Source organism: Heteronotia binoei, chromosome 1 (assembly GCF_032191835.1).
Source record: "Heteronotia binoei isolate CCM8104 ecotype False Entrance Well chromosome 1, APGP_CSIRO_Hbin_v1, whole genome shotgun sequence".
Lineage (NCBI taxonomy): Eukaryota > Metazoa > Chordata > Lepidosauria > Squamata > Gekkonidae > Heteronotia > Heteronotia binoei.
In genome coordinates this window covers 138,559,396-138,579,537 of record NC_083223.1, presented here as the reverse complement: position 1 = coordinate 138,579,537, position 20,142 = coordinate 138,559,396, and the positions used below count along the sequence as shown (strand labels likewise).

The window sequence follows — 20,142 nt, the reverse complement described above, 5'->3', positions numbered from 1 at the left end:
CTGACACATATTTCTGTGAGTTTAGCAAAAGCCAAGTCTACTGTACAGTGGGACTCATCCTGCTGAGTGTTAACTGGCCTCCAGCCAGGAACACATGGACAGCTGCCAACAATAGTACCAAAGATAAATTCCATCTATGCTGCTTAAAAAAAGATCATTCAATGAATCAGTATCAAAGAGTAACATAGGAATAAATCAATATATATGTAAAGTCTGGTGTGCACTTGGTTATCTAAAAAACAGCTTTTCATAACTTACACCTGGTAAAATAAGAAACTAGTATGTAAATGATTTGTAGATTGACACAGGAGGGAATTCAAGTTAGTGTTTGATAGGAAAAATCTGATTTCATAACCCACGTATCATGAACAGTACCACTGATTTGCATTCTGACCCTACTATATTATAGCTGTGTACAATAGAGAGACAAGAACAGATACAGAGAAAGCCCAAACCAGAAATAATAGCATTCATTTGGAAGTAGAAAGCCTCCGTTCCCATACTCATAAGCTGCAACTTAAGCCTGACTACGATCAGCTCCATTAATACAAGAGATACTTGAGAACAAAGCCCCATAGATGAATGGATCTTATTATACAATCTATCTTCAAGCCAGCTTTTTGTCATGTATCTTAGCCTTAGTAAACTGGCTGGACAGCTCCTTTGCTGGTTCAGCAATCTTGCTTTGAACCTGATTCCTGTCCTGGCTGGACAGCTCCACAACTTTCTCAGAAGTTTTGCCTTTGATTCTAACTCATCCTTGTCCTGCTAGATTTGCTTTGCTGGTACGAGGCAAATAAACACTAGCTGGCAACAGTACTTGTGGGAATAAAACAGTCAACTTGCAATCTTGGTGCAACATGATATTGCAAAGTTTAACCAGTGGAACACCTCTTTCATTCTATTTAGTATTATGACTCGATCACTGGATCCAGGTGTTACATGAGCTGTAACTCAAAATGTCAGAACTATACTATGCTGTATAAGTCAGTTTCAGGAAGGTAAATTTAATGAATTAGTATTGTTTCTTGACATGTGAAGGCCTGAGGAAAAAATGGGGAAAACTTCCCATTTCCCAAAGGAGAAAATTTGGAGGAGCAATGGAAAAAATGGATGAAATATTTTCTTTTTTAAGAATGAGTACAATGCTTAAGTTAAAGGTTTTCATACTTAAAGGTCTCAGGACTTCCCCATTTTTCCAATGGAAAAAATAAAAAACTGAGGGAGCACTGAGAAATCTCCTGTATTTCCTCTTTTTGACTGCGGAAAATCTTGCATTACAAAAACATTTTACTTTTTCCAATGCATAACATGAAAAGGTCTGAGGACTTTCCATCCTGGGAAATTTTAAGTGGTGCTGAAAAGTATTCTTATACTGTAGATATATACATTTTTAGGGGTTTTTTTGTATAAATGTAAATGATTTAGTAAACAACTAATATGCTAAATGTGTTTATATTAATATACATTATTTAAAAGTTCAGTGTGTTAGCAGAGTATCAGTAACATTTCTAGTGTCTTGGACAATGTAATAAATATGGATGGGGAAAGATAAAAAGACCCATACACTTCCCCCTCCCTGAAGTTACTCTAATGGTGTGATTCCAAAATAGTATGTTATTAACAGCCTTACAAGTTCTTATCTGCCGAACTTTACTAGATACTCACATAACATGGAATGCTCCAGTAAATGTGCATTTTTTACTAAGACATATCATGAAGGCCAGAAACACTGGCTATCACATACAACAGTTTAAGGGATTCTCTGCAATTTGCTCCATACACTTATTAAAATAAATCATTAAAAGCTGATTCTCATGAATGTAACAAATGGATATATTGCTTCAGTAAAATATGTATTGGTGGTGATCAGACAGTGAAGGTTTTCCAGATTTATTTTACACCTCTACAGCGCAAGATGGTCTGGTGAGAACCAGAGAGGATTGTGAGGCACTCCAAAGGGATCTGTTGAGGCTGGGTGAGTGGACGTCAACGTGGCAGATGAGGTTCAATGTGGCCAAGTGCAAAGACTGGCAGAGACTGACCAAAAGAGAGATCTTGGGGTCATGGTAGATAACTCACTGAAAATGTCAAGACAGTGTGCGTTTGCAATAAAAAAGGCCAACGCTATGCTGGGGATTACCAGGAAGAGAATTGAAAACAAATCAGCCAGTATCATAATGCTCCTGTATAAATGGATGGTGCGGTCTCATTTGGAGTACTGTGTGCAATTCTGGTCACCGCACCTCAAAAAGGATATTACAGCATTGGAAAAAGTCCAGAAAAGGGCAACTAGAATGATTAAAGGTTTGGAACACTTTCCCTATGAAGAAAGGCTGAAACGCTTGGGGCTCTTTAGCTTGGAGAAACGTCAACTGCAGGGTGACATGATAGTGGTTTACAAGATTATGCATGGGATGGAGAAAGTAGAGAAAGAAGTCCTTTTCTCCCTTTCTGACAATACAAGAACTTGTGGGCATTCAATGAAATTGCTGAGCAGTCAGGTTAAAATGGATAAAAGGAAGTACTTCTTCACCCAAAGGGTGATTAACATGTGGAATTCACTGCCACATGAGGTGGTGGTGGCTACAAGCATGGCTAGCTTCAAGAGGGGATTGGATAAAAATATAGAGCAGAGGTCCATCAGTGGCTATTAGCCACAGTGTGTGTGTGTGTGTGTGTGTGTATTGGCCACTGTGTGAAACAGAGTGTTGGACTGGATGGGCCATTGGCCTGATCCAACATGGCTTCTCTTATGTTCTTATGGTCAATAACTGACATGACACTGAAAAATGCTAAGAGAAGATCTTAAATTAAAACGCCACCAAGTGCATAAGCATCTGCTTAAAACAGAACCTGAATTCTCTGGAAATCTTCCAAGGATTTCTTGTTTAGGCTTTTAGAAACCATATAGTTTGGGGATTTAATTTGCTCCTCCCCTTTTGACCAGCTTAAAGACTTTCACATTCCCAACAGACTGGTTCGTTGTATTTTCTAAACTGGATAAAACCATGAACTCTTATCTACAAACCAGTGTTAAATAGTTCACTAGTTTACTTTCATTTCTGATCCATGCTCAAGGCAAGCAAAAGGAACCAAAGGCTTCATAGGCTCACTAACATTTTAGTTTACAAACATACAAAACTTACAAACCATATTGACCTTATTGGAAGGTGAGCAGAGAAATGCTTAGTGGATTGTCCAGATCTGGGTGGGGAAATTCCTGGAGGTTTGGTGGTAGAGCACAGGGAACCCTAAGTCTGGACTGGGGAGTGGGGGAGAACCTCAGCTGGGTTATAATGCCACAGAGTCTTCCCTCCAAAGCAGTCATTTTCTCCAGGGAGCTGGTTTCTGACCAACTGTAATTCCAAAAGATGTTCAGGCCTTTCCTGGAGATTGGCAGCATTAGGGTTGTGGACAGGGGATCCAGATGCGCCAGTTTACCTTAAACAATATTTGATCAACTTTATAAAAGAAGACCAAACAGGATTTCTCCCTAAAAGGCAAATTAGAGCCAATATTAGAACTGTTGTAAATGTAGAATATTATGAGAGATGTCCAGAGAAAGAAGTTGCATTATTTTTTGTGGATGCAGAGAAAGCCTTTGATAATTTGAACTGGGACTTTATGTTTGCAGTAATGGAGAAAATAAAATTAGGGGAAGACTTCATAAGAATGATAAAAGCAATATATACTGAGCAACGTGCGAGATTATGTGTAAATGCAGATCTTACAGATGAAATGACAATTAACAAAGGTACAAGACAAGGATGCCCGTTGTCGCCATTGCTGTTTATAATGACTCTTGAAATTCTTTTGATGCAAATACAAGACGATAAAAAGATAGAAGGATTGAGAGTTAAAGGACTTTCTTATAAATACAGAGCATTTGCAAATGATATTATGTTTATAAATGAAAATCCTTTGCAAGTAACACTTTTGTTGCTAGATAAAATACAAGAATATGGAGAACTGGCGGGACTTTATAGTAATAAAGAGAAATCAAAGCTTCTATGTAAAAATATGCCAGTGAACAAACAAAAGGAGCTGCAGAAATTAACTGGATGTGAAGTAACCCCTAAAGTAAAATATTTGGGGATGGAAATTACAATGAAAAATACTGATCTGTTCAAAAGTAATTAAGAGAAGCTGTGGCATAAAATGGATGAGGACATGATAAAATGGAATAAACTTAATTTGTCATTGCTTGGAATAATAGCTGCAATTAAGATGAATATTTTGCCAAGAATAATGTACTTGTTTCAAACTATTCTGATTGTGAAGGACAGTAAACAATTTAGTAAATGGCAAAGGAAGATTTCTGAATTTGTATGGGCTGGGAAGAAACCAAGGATCAAAATGAAAGTATTAACAGATGCTAAAGAAAGAGGTGGTTTTCAACTACCAGACTTAAGACTGTATCATGATGCAGTTTGCTTAGTGTGGATAAGCCCTGAGCCATTCGTGGGAAGGGCGGGATATAAATTCTAAATAAATAAATGATGCTGTTGAATAAAAAACTTATAACGTTGGAAAGTTATGGAAATAAATTTGGCTGGCATGCGTATATGTATTATGAGAAGAAAAAGTTGGATGGTCTTTTTTCTTACCATTACATAAGGAACAATTTGTTAAATACTTGGGTGAAATATAAGAGATATGGTGATGAAAGAAAGCCATTATGGATAGTACCAGCAGAAGTGATAAAAATAACAGTTGAGACGGATGAAGGAAGGCAGCTGTTGTACAATCAACTATTGAAAATACAAAGTGGCAAAATAGAATTAAAAACTGCTGAAGAGCTGAATAACAAATACGATTGGTTCTAGATGCAGCAAATAAAAAGTTTGGTGGAAAATGATATCAAAACTGTAGGAATTAGACGAGAATAAACTGAAATGGAGATTGTCTTGCTTGGAGATAATGAAAAATTAACCTCAAAAGTATATAAATTATTGTTAAAATGGTCTACAGAAGATATAGTGAAGTCTCAAATGATTAAATGGGCAGTTAATGTAAATAGAGAAATACAGATAGATACTTGGGAGTATTTATGGAAAAATTCTATGAAAATTTCAACATGTCAGAGTATAAAAGAAAATTGCTACAAGATGATGTACAGGTGGTATATGACTCCTAAAAAAATGGCAAAGATGAACAATAAGATGTTAGATAGATGTTGGAAATGTAAAAACATGAAGGTTCTTTTTACCATATGTGGTGGACTTGTGAAAGAGCAAAACAGTATTGGCAGATGATTCAACAAGAAATTTCTAGGATCTTGGGGTACGAATTCAAGAAAGTACCAGAGATTTTTCTCTTGGGATTACAAATGGAAAAGTTTCCAAAAGAAGATAGAACTATAATATGGTATATGCTCTCAGCTGTTAGGACATTGTATGCACAGTTGTGGAAGCAAGAAAAAATACCAGAAAAATGGGATTGGATAGTTAAAGTTATGACATGGAGTGAAATGGACAAATTAACAAGAACTTTAAGAGACTATGATTTGGAGGTTTTTAAGATGGAGTGGAAAAAATTTAGAAAATATGTAGAAAAAGAGTGGAAAGTAAAAGGACATTGGACAATTTTTGATAATGATTAAGTCTTAGAAGAAAGAAGAATATTAATTTTTGGTTTTAGTAATTAAGTGTATCTTTAAATGTTAGTAGTTTTTGATAATGATTAAGATTAAGTTTTAGAAGAAGATAGAGTATAAATATTGGTTCTTGATTAGAATAGAGTACCTTTAAATATTATTTTGAATTATTATCATCAGTGGGAGCCAAGTAACAGGGGGAGGGTAATTAGAAAGTAATATAGGGGATGGTGGTGAAAAATGATTAAGGATGTAGAAATAGAAATTGTTACCTTATGTTACCAATGTTTATAATTAAGACTGGGGGGGAGGGAAAAGGGTAATGTATGGGGAAGGCATTAAGTGATTATTAATATTTTATTAGTATTAGATATAACTGCCATATGTTACCAATAAAAATTGTTTTAACTCAGATGCGCCAGTTTACCTTATTGCACGTGGACATGAGAAAATGCAGGATAATAGAATCTCTGTGGGAGTGGGATGTCTGAAGGGGTCTGTGGTGGACTCTGGGGGGGAGAGGGGTATGTCAAACAATATTCATGCAGACACACTAGTAAAGTCAGCATTCCACCTCTATTTACAATCTGATATGAGATGCCTCTATTTGCAATCTGAAACCTCCATTCTCACCCGGCTCCCCTCCCCCAACCTCCATCCTCACCAGCACTGGCAGCAGGAGGCCATGGAGAAGTGCAGGCGGTGTTGTCAGCCCAAGGCCATGTAGATGAGGGGATGACTCACCTGCTGCTCTACTGCTGTTCCCACCAAACTCCTCAGGACTGGCTTTTCTGTGAAGAGATTAAAATCTCTGCACAGAGGGTGGGCAATCTGTGCACACCCAAGCACAGTTTATGTGGAACTATGCCCCCATCCACTCACACTAATTGTCTCTGACACAAAAATGAACCCTCAGCAAAACAATGCCAGCTTTTTTGCTATACTTTGGTGACCACCCTTATACCAAGCAATCAACTTTCTACATGAGAAAGAACAATTCTGTTTACTCCTGGGACTTTCATTCACTGCTAATCTGAGAAATGACTAATCTTGTCAGCTATAACAGCTGAGAAACTGCCAGAGGTTAGACAACAGAGATATATTAATATATTATAGGTACAGCTATTTGGAATCTATGTTAGTGACCTAGTGCAAACAGCAGAAAAACTAAATTAAGTCTGAGCATTTTCCAAACAAACAAGAATCTTCTTTGCTGTTTTTCTCCCTCCACCCCCTCAAAAAACCAGGAAGAGCAAGGCATTTGATAAGTCATAGCATACTAAAACGTTCCCTTTTTGTCCAGATTAAGGTGAAAATCTTCTGTCAGGTTCTACACAGAGTATTCTGCCGTGGAAACCAGAATACGATGTTCAGTCTTTCCTGAACATCACTTGGAACTGTCACTGAATGCCTGGAGTTAAACTGCAAAAGCTTCAAAGGACTGTAAGTGTCTTCTATTCATCCATCGCATCGTTTTAAAGTAATTAGCCAACTGTTTCCACAGCTGACTTTCGAGGAAAGGCATTAGAGCTATATGCAGTATAGGAAATATGCTAGAGCTGTAAACATTCCTAAAGCACTTTCTTGTAATTTAAAGGGAAATAATTTGCTCCCCTGGTGGACAGAATCTATGGGAAAGGATTCAATGATTTTTTTTTTTAGTTCAGTCCCATACCCTAGGTCAGAATATCATGTGCATATGTCAACATCACTACATGTCCATCCAGGCTTAGATTGAAAATATCCACGAAAGAAAATTCCACCATCTCCTGCAGTAGTTTTTCCGCTGCTTAACTGCTCATAGAAATCCCCCCCCCTTTAAGATATATTTTTTACTGTTTAAACCAATTGCTCCCCCCAAAATAATCAGGTTATGATTTTCAAGCTCTCCTACAATGACCTGTCTTTCTACAAACCCTATAATATTATGAGGGGTTGCAACAAATGCTTTTGCAAATGCTTCTCTAAAGGAACAGTCCTCTGTAAGACAATATGTGCCGTTGCTATGCAATCTTTCATGCCCACAGCCTTGTTGCCAAAGCTCATTTAAGAACAAGCAAGAAATATCAAAAGAAAATACTGACTTTATATTTTGATGGGATGCAACAAGACATTACATTACTATACTACAACACACAGAGGATGGATTTGGTAATTCTAAACCAGGAGCGTTTAACTCCTTTGTTATGAGGGCTGGATCTAACATAAATGAGACCTTATCAGGACGGGCCATGTGTGTCATGAGGTAGCAGAGATATAAACATTATAAGGGACACAGACAAACATAATTAAAGATTAAAAAAAACTTTAAATAAAACATGCTTAAAACATTAGCACTCGTTGGTCTTAAAGGTGCTTTCTTTGTATCTCTCCCATGAGATCCAGGGAACTGGGCAAAGGTAGCTCTGGCTCTTTTCTTCCTTCCCAAGGGGACCAGGAGGGGGAGGAGCCTCAGCCAATAGAGGCTTGGCTCAGTAGCTCTGCTGTACAATTGAGAGAGCCTGGCAAAGCAAGGTCTCCCTCCCCCTTCTTCCTCCCCAAGGGTAGAGCCTCAGTCAATGTAAAAAATAGGGGCTTTGCTCTGTAGCTCCTGTGCAATTGAGCAGGTCTGGCAAAGCAAGCTGTGATGCAGAAGGAAGAAAGAGAGACAGAGGAGGAAGCAGATGACAGCCAGTTGCTTGGGGGCCTGATAGGAGTCCTACACAAGCCTGATTCAGCCCACAGGCTGCATGTTTGACACCCCTGAAACAGTAATTTCTTGTTAACAGAGGCCACTAAAATTCACCTAGTTATGTCTGAACAAATTCTATTAGATGGAACATTTCAAGGAATACTTGAAAGGTCTTTTCAGAAAATATATGGTACCAAGACAGTAGACTGAAAATGGCCACATCAGGATACCTGGATTAAAGGTAATTTAGTTCCTTTGATTTTTTTTTTTTTTAAGACTTTGTTAGCTTAAATTCAAGTGTGCTGGCTTGGGCTGTTTCTGGCTTAGGCTAAGAGGTAGGCAGAGATGCATTGTGACAAAGATCCTGAACTGGAATTGCCACTCAAAAGGGTTTCCACATCCCTTAACAAGGTAAGTTTGTATTTACTTGTTTAGCTATATAATATTTTAACATACAGAGATTTATATCGCAAAGAGGTTTTTATTTATCCTAATTTAAACTTCTCTAAGACTTTTATAATTTTATTAGGAAAATTTACTCTATACAAAACGTTAGGAAATGTTAGGAAAACTTACTCTATTTTGTATAAACATTATCAAAAATAAATGGCTATGATCCAAGTAACGCCTTTAACTATGTGCAAAGCTTTGCACAGGCACATCAGGTTGTCAGTGCATGAGCTGGAACTTCCTAGAAAAAATATGAAGCTGCCTTATATTGACTCAAACCCTTGGTCCATCAAAGACAGTATTGCCTTCTCTGACCAGCAGCAGCTCTCCAAAGACTTAGGTAGAAGTATTTCACATCACCTCTTATGAGAATCTTCTAACTGGAGATGCCGGTGATTGAACATAGGAGCTTCTGCATGCCAAGCAGATGCTCTACCCACTGAACCATGGCCCTTCCAAATCTGCTGACAACAACTTTTCACACATCACTGGGAGATATTTTTGAAGACTCCCGCAATGGTGTCAAAGCTTTTGGGATGGTGCAGTGTGTTTGGAAGTAGGGGGGAGGCAGAAGCTGCTGTTAGGCTATTCCAGGCAACTAACAGTGTATTGGTCAACATATATCACTTCTATTTTTACTTGAATAACAAGTACAATAAAAGGTTGTTGAATGCTAACCATGTAGTCCAAATTATTCACATTATGGGGGGGGGGGGGGATCTGTGATTTTTTTCATGGTGAAGTTCTACTATATTAAGATTATGTGCTTTTTTTAATTTTAAAAAATTTAGTATCATATTCTTTCCACAGAGCAAAAATGTAAGCGCCTAACAGACAAATTGCATTAGATGCCTGCAGAGGTCAGCTGCAAACCATCAAACTTCATGTATTGCTGGCACAGGGCTCAGTAAGAAGAGGTCCTTTGGAGATCAACAAAACATGCCATACAATTTCTTGGAATAAAGCCAGGCCACAGCTTTTACTGTATATACACCAGTGAGCATTGGTGTCGCATGAGGGTAGATCCTAGAACATCGAGTGCCTACCACTCGATAAATATGTCCCTCAGCCTGTCTGCTGGGGAAAAACCTGGGAGTGATAAATATTACTGGTATCATCAGGGTGGCTGCTGCTGAGTAATACCAATTTGCCACCTGAGGCGAGCCTGGGCACAGAACCCGAGCTGGGCCTACAGTGTTGTGGCTTAAACCCCTAGACCCCTTAAGGGGGTCCCACAAAAGGGGGGAGGCAGACACGCAGGCCCATCTCCCCCCAAAGGATCCACCCCAATGCACGAAAACCGCCAGCTGTGACAACAAAACAAAATAACACAGAAAACCTCAAAAGACAGGAAGGGTGGGTGGTGATTCAACAAGAAGCACACTGGCAGAACTCCCTGGCAGCACTGCTTAAATTATCCCGGGCAGGCTCAACATCATCACTACGCAGAGCCTACAGGAATTCAAACTGCCCAGTCCAGCTGCTCCCAACCCTGCTGACATGTAGCCAGCAAGCGTACTTATCTGAGGCCTGCTACCCAGCCCATGGGGGGGGGGGGGTAGTGAGCATGCCTCCTCCTTTGGACCTTTCCTGCTCACATGGCAATCCAGCCTTCCAGATTAGTCTCAGCTGTGTTTCACCTATTCAGAGCTGCAGACTCTAATCTGGTGGTTAAGAGTGGTGGACTCTAACTGGAGAACCAGATTTGATTCCCCATTCTTCCTGCTGAGAGATTGTGGAAGGGAAGGAGAGGGAAGGAGAATATAAGCTGCTTTGAGACTCTTTAAGGTAGAGAAAATTCATCATTATTACCACGTACTGAAGGGGGAATACTGATGGGAGAATACAATACTGTTGGATTTTCTGCCACAGCATGGCTTCAATACATTTACTAGTCTTTCAAGTGACACAAAATTCCTTTTCGTATTAGCTGCAACAGACTAACATGGATACTTCACTGGCGTTTATATCTGCTACATCATTTAACCACTAGTATACATCTTTATGAATTGAAAATATACCACAAAGAATAAAATATCAGGCAATATTTTAGAAGAGCAGCACATAGCTGTTGGTGGGACAGATGCCAATCAAATCAACAGCATTGTGTGCAAGCCTTAATGACCTTATTATATGTAATATGAGATGGAATGCCCATAAAAATCTTTATGAAAGCCACTAGTGCTTTCACAACAGAAGTACTTAAATCTAACTACCTCTTCATGTTTGTTGGTATAATGCCTAAAAGAGGGACTCAACAACTATGGCATAACTGCATGCCAAGTAGTATTTCACATAAAAGTTAAGAAAAACCAGATCTGGTTTATAAAGTGTTTAATGTGCAAAACACAGCAATTTCCCCATTTTTAGCAGATTACTCAATTGCCCTATTTGCAATTATACTTTCCTTCTAAAGGTAAATTATGTGAGATAGGAGTTAAATTGAGAGTTTTTTTCAAGACAGCTAGTCCGCGTGATATTTTGAACAAAAAAATCCTGGCTTATACATGAGAAACCATGATTGGCCATTACACGAACGAGGCTAAGGAATCTCTTGCTTGTATACATTCTTCCCATTCTGTGAAAAGTGCTCCCTGAAGAGGCAAGGATTGTCCCCCTAATGCAGAGTATCGCAAGGTGCTACAAGCTTTTTGTTTGCCAGCTGTTTTGATGGAATATGAATGGTAGGCATCTTCTGGGGGTAGGGGAGATCCCCCCCCTTTATTTTGATCTACAATGTTTTATTACTTGTAAACCCCCTTGAACCAAGAGGAAAGGTAGGGTATAAATATTTTAATTCATTCATTCATCATAAATTCCCCAGGCTTGTATCTGGAACAACAAATTATGGGGCTGCCTCTTATAGGAAGATAGAGGCCTATAAACTATTATCCCCAGGAGAAGCACATTTCTGATTGCTAAGTGCTTGGGACAAATAAGGCAGGATGATCTTGCTTGATAGCTCTGCTGACTATGTTTGACCACTGTTAGAAACAGAATTCTAGACTGTATGAAACTTTGGTTTAAGTCAGCACCTCAGTAAATTATGTGCCTTTAGGCTACAATCACAGGCTACAGTGGAGAGTCAATGTAGTGTAGTAGTTAGAATGTTAGACTAGGACCTATGAGACCAGACCCAGGTTGGATCGGTCACACACTATCAGCCTAAACTACCTCACAGGATTGTTGTGTAGATGAAACAGAGAACAGAGAATAATGTAAGCTGCTATGGGTTCCCATTGAGAAGAAAGGTGGAGTATAAATGAATAAATAAAATTTAAAAGCAGAGCTGCATCCAACATGTAATGCAAACAATACAAGTAGATTTGCTACCAAAGAGGCTGGCAATATTTTATTTTTAAAAGTTTTTTTTTTAAATATTTAACCTGCAGAGTAACATAAACAATCCTTTATTATATGTTAGAAGAATCTGGTCTTATTAGACTCTTAGAAACTGTTATACTTTAGACTACTTTTGATGCAATGTGATTGTATTCAATATGAAAATGATTGCATTATACAGAATTACGGATTTTTTTAGAATGGTTCAGCACAGCCTCTCAGTCATACCACAAATTTCTCTCAATTCTTCCCAACTGCAGAAACTCTTTAAAAAGACCCCTTGCTGCATGCACTTTCCAAAGTATCATTTGTTTTCTAAGAATCAAAAACTGTATTAACACACTTCATGCCAGAAAACACTTTTGATCTAGAAGCTGAGGAAGATGTTCCAACTAAACTAGTTCTGGCAACAAGCAAATGACTACTTAACTGGCAGTGGTATCAGTCATTCTGAGTTCAGCAGACAGTACAGTCCACTTACCATTGAAGGTAATGACACAATTGTGGTTAATCATTACGGAACTGGAAAGAATCCAGAGTCCTTAGCTTCATATCTCATTGCCATTAATGTATGAGCAAAAAGCTCTTAACTGTGAAGGAACAGAAGATGTGAGAAAATGTACCACAATGAGAAGTAAACAGCTGAATGCCTTTTGTTTGGGGACAATGAGAGGGAGAAGGTTTGTCATCTTTGCCTCTGTTACAGGCCTTCCAGGACATAATCATCCATTGTGTGGACCACTGGTTTAACCAGCACAGATTTTTAAAAATGTTCTTAGGTTTGTACTGAATGTATTTCTAAAGGCTACATTTTGTTTTAGCAGTTCAAAGAACTAAGCAAAGTAAATAAATTCAAGGTTCAAGTAAGTATTACATATGCTAGAATACTTCTCATACCAACGCTTTCCCCAATTTGTCTTTAAAAATAGCTGGGATTTTTTCCCCCATCACTTCTCTCACTTTAGGCATCATCATGATTATCATCTATATATAGTGCCCTATTGTTCACAGCACTTTAAAGATTCACAAAAGCAAAGTAAAAAGAAAAAAGTAAAGAAAAGACAGACCTTTCCTCCTACGTTGTCAATATATATATTTAAAAAAAACATTTTAATCTTTCCTTTAATGCTCAGTTTGCATTATTAAACCCTTTTAACACTTAAACTTTGCTAATATCTTGAGGAAATTGATCACTGCCCTGCACTTCTTGGATAACTGTTAGGAAAGAATTAACAAATTTTAATAAAACCTTCACATGAGTATTTCCTAATTCCATTACAAGGTTCCCTGAGTCTGCTTCCCTGGCACACTAAATCACATTTACTGCATTTCTTTATGTGGCCCACAACTGCCAAAATTAAGCATAATTTTAGGAGTGAAAAGCAGAAAATTCAAGAACACAATTTAGGGAGGTTAAGTAGAACAAAGCAGGAGTCAAGTAGCATCTTTAAGACCAACAAACTTTTATTTGGAATGTAAGCTTTCATGTGCATGCACACTTCTTCAAATGAGGAATGAGATACAGTACCTCATTCCTCGTCTGCAGAAGTGTACATGCACACGAAAACTTACATTCTGAATAAAAGTTTGCTGGTCTTAAAGGTACTACTTGACTCCTGCTTTGTTCTACTGCTTCAGACCAACATGGCTGCCCACCTGGATCTATCTATCGGGAGGATAAAGCATATATACAATGAAAACCTGCTAAAGTTAGTACCATGTCAGTAAGGGAATAAACAAATGAGATTAAACAGCACAAGAATGCTTGACCATTGAAGACTGCTGGCCTTAATTCAACCAAATCTGCACAGTGAACTGTGTTACAAACATTAATTCATGAGGCCACATATTTTGCCCTTCCTTTAATTCCACTGCAGAGTCAAATGGATAGATTTTCCCTTGACAGTTTTTTACTGCTCACCTGGAACTAAGCCTGGGACCCTGATAATTGCAATACATTACACAGCGACTAAACTGCCTTCTAAGGGCCAGATTACACCTTGGCTGATTGGTGTCATAGCGACAATACAATGCAGTCATAAACCCTGTGAAATTGGCCATTTAAACTGTGTTTATGGTTGCTTTGTGTGCTGATAGATCTGGAATAGAATTGCCACAGTTGTGTGTAAAAAACTATTATAAAAACACATGCCCCGGGCCAGTCTTTTCCATTATTTGTGTAGCATCTAGCACAATGTGGCTATATTCTCACTTGGGCTTGACATCACCAAATTTAAATATGTTCCTAAGAATTACAAATATTACTCCATTTCCAGTGCCAGCTACATTTATTCTTAGAGTAGAATTTAGAGTAGGAAACAGACACTTAAGCAGTATAAGCAGTGTGGCATTCTAGCCACACATATTTCCAGTGGTCCAGAGAAGCAAAAAGAATCATCTCCAAGATGCTATAATGGATGCAGCCTTTCAGGTTCACTCTGGAGCGGCCAAAGTAAAAAAGAAGCAGTCAAATCTTTATTAATCAATATCATGAGAAACTGGTAAGAAAATTTTTAAATGGAGATCACAAAAGCCTATGTGAGAGACAGTGGCCAAAAATCCAAAATGTTTACAGATTGGTTGGCCTTAACTGGTAGCAATGAAATGAAATTTAGCAAGGAAAATTTAAGATGTTACACATAGGAATAAACACAAAGAGAAGTTATAACAGGGTACAGGATGTGGATAGTTTTTACTACTGAGGAGAGGGATTTACAGTTACATGAGCAATCTTTTTTTTAGTTTGTTCTAATTTGTTTATATTTTTAATTATTGATACTTTGTAAGCTGCCTTGAAGCATTTGGAAGGGCAGGATCTAATAGGTAAAAATAAATACACAAATGCTTTACAGAGGGAATTAGGAAAACACACATCTTCTCATCAAGCTCTGGCACAAAATGTTAAGTGTTGTTTTTATATTTTATCAAAAGAAGTACGAGTTCTAAAACACAAATTCTACACCCAGCACTGATAAATACTATATTATTCTCATAGCTTCAAGAACAATGTTCATAAATTGGAAAGGATCTAGAGAAGAGCTACAAGGATGATGAAGGATCTATAAGGCAAGTCATGAAGGGCTAAAGGACTTGAGTATATTTAGACTGGAAAAAAATACAAGTATGGCAAGATGCCACTGCAAGTGCAGAGAGACAAAAACCCAAGGGGCCACCTACCGCGGGACTCATGGAGCATTTAGGGGCACAATACCGCAGGACCCTCTCACGGAGGAGCAGGATTGCCAGGGATCACCACATAACAGAGGAGAAAGAAAAGGAGGTAAGAGGAGTTATGACATTAAGGGATCACAGGATCAAAGCTGGAGAAAAAAAAGATGTAAGTCTGTTACCAGACTATCAGGGAAATAGGAAGTAAAACAATTAAGAAATTTCCCAAATTGGCACAATTCACCTAATTTGAATGGCCTTTATGAGCACTGGTAGCACAATCATAGAGAGGAGCACTGGGAAGCTGAAGAGACCCCAGCTGGGTATAGCACAGCAGGCCTGCCCTCCACAGCTGCAGCTTTTGTGTCTACAACTTTACTAAGTAGATTGTGTTTACATCCTCTCTGGAATACTTTCAGATTGAGAATTTAGAAGGAAAGGACCAGTGACCAGTATCCCATTCAAGAAAGGTATTTTCATTTTGCTTAGTTAATTGTACTCTATCTTCACTTCCTACAACTGAGTAAACTGAGAAATCACATTCCTTCTAAAATCTAGTTTTATTTTGACATGCATAAATCGCAGCAACAGCAACCAAGTGCTTTACAGGGCAAATCTAAACCACCATTATCAATTTAAAAAATTACCAATAAAACAGATAATAAAAAATAGGCAGCTCACTAGGTTAAAAAATCACAAATATTAAAAACTAGTTAAAACATCCAACTTGCTGGCAAGAAATTCTGGTAAGAGCCAGGTTTTCACTTGTCATCAAAAGTCTAAGCCATTGTTCCATAGTGCATGTGCAGCCAATGGAGAAGGCTCCGTTCCATTCCATCACAGTCCTCACACTGAAACAGGAGAGGATGCAAATCAGTGGGAACAGGAAGGTACAGATAGACAGAGACACTCTGTACATATTCAGGACCCAATTCAAGACTGGGGGCTTCTTACTTGTGCGCTCTACTTGCTCCTTAAAAAAAAAACTTTTAAAGCTCTTGTTAAAAACAAACAAACTTGGACCTTACTAAATAGAGCTAGTCACACAGATTAAATAACAGCAGCATTTTTTAATATAAGAGAATGTTAAAGAGACAATAAGCAATAACTTCTATAAGTTACAACTTTTAAGTGCACTGCCATGCTCAAATACATGGTAGCTAAAGGGAACATCAAAAAGATGATTGTGAGCAAGAAGACCTGGGCAGGTCAGATGAGTGAAATTGGATCACTGATGATTTTGAGGGACACCAGCCCCAATGATTTCTCTTTAGCTGGTAACTGTCATCTTCTAAAAGTCTTATTTAAATGGAAATTGTCACATCAAGTTAATAAACTTTTGTAGGTGGGACAAATCAGTGCTCTAGGTGGGGTGGTGTATCAACTGGCCCCAGCATGGCTACAGCCCTGAATCAAGGAATGCACTTCAGTAGCTGGGTAGTCAGAAAATGGCAGCTCAGTGTGTACAGTAAGTTGCCATATATTGGGATGGCATGTATCTGCAAGAATAAATCCACATGTGAGTTACTACAGATAAGAGATTCTAACAACTGATTTTAAATGTGCAGCAAGAAAAGAAAATGCATACAGATCTAGTCAAAGACAATTAAAAAATCATTTAATATTATTGGTAACACTGACAGAAAAGTGACAGTCATTAAGTTGGTATGTCTTTTTTTTCTAGTTTGACTTGCCCTTGCATTGTCCCCAACTATATCAAGCCCCATCAATGATGGAATTTCTAGTATGGAACATCAGTCTGGGTTGCTTCCATGTTTTCTCACCATAGGATGACAACAACAACAATAACGTTATCCAAAGGTGCTGTGGAAAATAAATCTATTTTTGAAGTTCATTTCATGTGTTTCTTTGCCAAAGGTATTTTTCCATCCCATAAATAAGGGCAAAGGGGCTTGTTTGTTTGTTTTTAAAATGAAGAAAAAATACTTAAAGGTGGAAGAATACCCTGGACAAAACTTCAAAAATAAATTTATTTTCCACAAAACCTTTGAATATTTGCCTTCTCTTTCTTTTCTAGAGCTTGAAAATTACACCAGGGGTTATAGCTCAGTCATCTGAATTTATGCAGAAGTATGACCCACTGGCTTCAATGGGGCTTACTCCTAATTGGATAGGACCTAAAATGGGTATAAAAACCAAAACCTACAGCTATTATGCAGCTTACTGCCACAGTAAATTCATCATACATTAGAAACAACTTATATTAAAAACTGCAAATAAAATAAAAACAATAGATGATTACCAATATGGGACATGGGAACTTTTATACAACAGGTATGAATAACATTCCTACTCACGCCATGGGCTATAAAGGCAAGGCTGGAATCTTTACCAGTCTATATCAAGTCATCCTGTAGTTGACCCATTGATCAGCAGTGAACCTGATTTAAAACTCTGTAGCAGTGTATTATTCTTAGGTAGCACTAGGTCTGGAACAGGCTGTTGAGCAATAGGAGTAATATCAGCTCTACTATCTAGCCTTCTGAGAAAGTGAACCACAGCATTCTGCACTAACTGCAGCTTCCAGTCTTCAAAGGCAGTCCCATAAAGAGAGCAGAGTAATAACCCAGCTGAGAATTTCCTAAATCTTGGATGTCTGGGATGAAACCCCACAGTTCAAGTTGGTAAAAAGTGCTTTTAAACCCTCTGGCCACCTGAGAATCCTACAGCAGCACAATGTCCAGATGGAGTATACTGAATCGCTGAACCTTGTTCTTTAAGACTAGTGTAACCCCATCGAGAACCTCAAAAACACTTTCTCTAGAATTTGGTTAACCAGTCACCATCACTGCTGCCTGTCTGGATCAAACAGCAATGTTTTTGCCTTTGTCTAAGCCATGACAGAGCACTGATTCAGTGAATGCAATTATGCTTTTGGCTAAAAGAAAAGAACTAATATACAGCTGAATGCTATCAGCATAGTGATAAAACCACACTCTATATTGTTGATCTCTCCAGGCAACTGCATGCAGGTTTTTAAAAGTGTCAGCAATAGGTTGGAACTTTGCAGAAGCTCGCAAGCCAGATTCCCTGGGGGTATAACAGCAGGTACCTAAAGTTGGCACCAGTCAGAATTGAATGGATTCGCTTTGAAACAGTGTCCCCAGTTCACAATTGTTTTAAGAGGCCCAGAAGGATTTGATGATCTATAGTATCCAATGCCACTGAGACATCCAGAAGAATGAAAAGAATCCCATAACCCCTTGGAACCCCAGTCAAAGATGGTAAATAAAGACAATTAAGGAGATTTTCGTTTTGCACTCAGCTGCCCTGTATTCTGGCCAATATAAGTTCAGAAAATGTACATTACACAAGAGCTTCTGTTACTATTCCACCACTGCTGCTTTGATTATCCTGCCTTCCTAAACGAAAGCATAGATCTGTTTTTAAACATTGTTTTAAGGATGGATTTAATGAAGGGGGGGGGGGGTTTGCAGAGGAAACAAATAATAGCAATCTTTAGACTTAAAAGCAGCAGTTCCTTTACAAAGGGTTTTAAATGCAAAATTTACATAAGTCAGGCTGTTTTTACAAACTACGATAATTAATTATTAAAATGCGAAAGTGGTGAACTTCAAATCTCCATGATTTCTCCCCAGTTCCCTAGCAGTTCCAGGATATGAATTTTGTTCCCATCCTCAGTAAACTCATGCAGAAAACTGGACAAGCAGATGTTTCAGACTCCCCCTCTTGATCTATGCAAACTGTAAGCAGGAGCATATGTGAGTGAATTTATCCACAAAATGTCTAACAAATTGGTCACAGCCGGCTACCAAGAGTTACCGTCCCTCCAGGGTACTTGGAAGCAATAGCCATTTAACCACTTAAAAGAGCTCTGCTGGAAATGGTGATGGGGGAAATTTCTTCTTCAGTATCACTATAGCTAAAGTGCAGGCTCAAAATGAGCCTTAAGTTCTTACCAGAGTCTCTACACCTTCCTCCACTTCTATTCAACCTGTCTCTCCTGCAGCTTCATATCCCACAGTTCAAAGGTAAACCAAGAACCAGCTTCTCTGTGTGGAGAGTCTAGCAGTGATCGTGTCAAACCCTCAGAAAAGGTCATTCCATTGATATAATAGTCTAACAAAGGAAGGGTGTTATCAATGATCTTAATTTCTGAGTTCCTATATAGCAGGCAAAGATGAACTTACCTCATGGCAAACTGGAAAAGTTAATTAAAGAAGGAAAAGCAAGAGTCAAGTGCACCTTTAAGACCAACCAATTTTTATTCAGAATGTAAGCTTTCGTATGCTCTCTTAAGCACACTTCATCAGACGAAGGGATCAGGTATTGTGAGCTGAAATACAAGCAGTTTGTTGATAAAGAGGGCAAACTAACTGATCACATGGTCACATAAAACAGTGTGACTTGGCGATTTGGTCTGGATAGCCATAAAAGGTAATAAAATTTCCTGCCAAATGGTGTTGGTTTTTTATCTCATTACATGTGCTAAACCCACTCTCAGTGAGTATAGCTATACATCCACAGTATTCCAATGTATTTCTCTTTTATAATAGTGTATCAGAATAATGTTTTATATTGACATACTCAAGGGATATTGGCTATTTATCTCATTACATATACTTAACCCATTTTCATTTTATGTATTCTTGTTTTCTAATGGCAGACTAGAATGATGTTTATAATGTATAGATTGATGTTGATAAGTAGATTGGGTGGACTATAACTGTGATATACATGTCCTTTTGTGGTTCACCTAGGTCGTTTTCGCACTCACCTTCCGCTGGCGCGACCCCCCTCTTCACCGCGCAGGATCTGCGCGGATTTCGCACTAAACGCTGCGGAGCAGCCAGAAAAGCCGGAAGCTCCCGGCGCAAAAGCCGCTCAAACTGAAACCGCCAAAAAGCAGTTTGGCGTTTGCGCGGCTTTT

General features: G+C 38.4%; 1 protein-coding gene across 10 annotated transcripts in view; it reads right to left on the bottom strand.

Moving 5' to 3' along the window:
- ARID1B (AT-rich interaction domain 1B) overlaps window positions 1-20,142 on the bottom strand; it is a 670,312-nt gene that overhangs the window by 169,470 nt on the left and 480,700 nt on the right. The gene's annotated exons all lie outside the window — the stretch shown is intronic.